Source organism: Euphorbia lathyris, chromosome 2 (assembly GCF_963576675.1).
Source record: "Euphorbia lathyris chromosome 2, ddEupLath1.1, whole genome shotgun sequence".
Classification (NCBI taxonomy): domain Eukaryota; kingdom Viridiplantae; phylum Streptophyta; class Magnoliopsida; order Malpighiales; family Euphorbiaceae; genus Euphorbia; species Euphorbia lathyris.
Window position 1 is genome coordinate 48808747 of NC_088911.1, and position 1760 is coordinate 48810506.

Sequence of the window (1760 nt, forward strand, 5' to 3'; positions counted from 1 at the left end):
ATAAAGGATGCCTTCACGCATTGCGTACCGCTAGGATCGCCAAACCACGAGGGATGCTTGAGTCCTATCTTCCGGCAGGGCTCCATCCTCTAGATATCTGATTATATGACTCCTCCATCCGTTTGTTGCTACGTCGGTTGGGTCAATATGTAAGGAACATTGTGTGGTAATTACTGGGGCAGCGGCGGTTTCTATAAGGGTATGCGGATCACTGGACTGTTCTCCTATTGCGAGGGCGGTGATGCCGTCTGCCTCTTTGTTTTCCTCTCACGGAACATACTTTAGAGTGAATGTAACTCCCTTGCTTTTGAGATCCTCGAGCAGGGACTTGGCAAGCTCCAAGTATCGACACGTCGTTGGGTCCTTTGCTCTGTAAGTGCCACTGACGTGGCTGACGACGAGCTTGGAGTCTGAGTACATTGTCAGGTGCCCTGTTACCATTCTCTTGGCTAGTCGGAGGGCCAAGATCAGGGCATCATACTCCGCTTGGTTGTTTGTGGTTGGAAAATCAAGTCGAATGGCGTATGGTAGGCGGAGGTCGTTAGGTCCCAGAATGGCGATGCCCGCGCCTGCCCGTCCCGGGCCACAAGACCCATCCACACTCATAGTCCACTGGTCGCTGTTATGAGCCTTATCTCGGGAGAGGTCACCGGTTGATGACCCGGTGAACTCGATGAGGAAATCTGAAAGCACTTGAGCTTTGATCGTAGTGCGGGGCTGAAAGCATACATCAAACTACGACAGTCGAACCGAACAGTTGGTAATGCGACCGGAAACCTCGGGCTTCTGGACTGCCTTCTTGAGAGGGTAATTGGTCTTGACGACAACCGTATGTGCTTAGAAATACGGCCGTAGGCGTTCGGATGCTTGTGTGATGGCGAACAGAGCCTTTTCAACCTCAGAGTACCGGATTTCTGCTCCCTTGAGCACATTGCTTAAGAAATATATTGGATAGAGCTCAGTACCCTCGACTTGAGTGAGAACCACGGACATGGTTTCGTCGGCTATGGTGAAGTATAGCTGGATGTCTCGGCCCTGTTTTGGTGCTGATAGCAAGGGTGGCGTGGCGAGGAAGATTTTAATGGCGTTGAATGCCGCCTGACAGTCCGTAGACCACTTGAAGGGATGCTCCTTTTTTATTGCTCTGTAAAAAGGGAGGCAACGCTGTGCCAAGCAGGAGATAAACCGCCCCAAGGTGATGATCCTCCCATTTAGACTCTGAACGCCCTTCGTGAGATTAGGTTCAATACCCTTCTCCGAAACTACGCAACCGAGGAACTTGCCCGATCGAATTCCGAAGAAGCACTTTTCCGGGTTGAGTTTGAGGTTGTAATTTCGAAATTTTTTGAATACCTCTGCCAAGTCGCGCGGGTGATCGCTTTCCTCCATGCTTAAGACGACCATGTCATCGATGTATACTTGTACCGTCTTGCCAATGAGGTGAGAAAACATCTTGTCTATCAGCCACTGATAGGTGGCTCCTACGTTCTTTAGGCCGAAGGGCATTACATTATAGCAATATGTGCCCTTATGCGTTATGAAGGAGGTTTTTTCAGCGTCGGCTGGGTCCAGGGGTATTTGCTGGAAACCGGCTATGGCATCAAACTGGGATAGGATTTTGTATCCTGCTGTTTGGTCGAGAAGCTGATCTATGTTAGGTAGCAGGTAAGAATCTTTGGGACATACTTTATTAACATCGGTAAAGTCTACACACATGCGGTACTTTCCACTGGCTTTCTTTACAAGTACAACATTAGAAA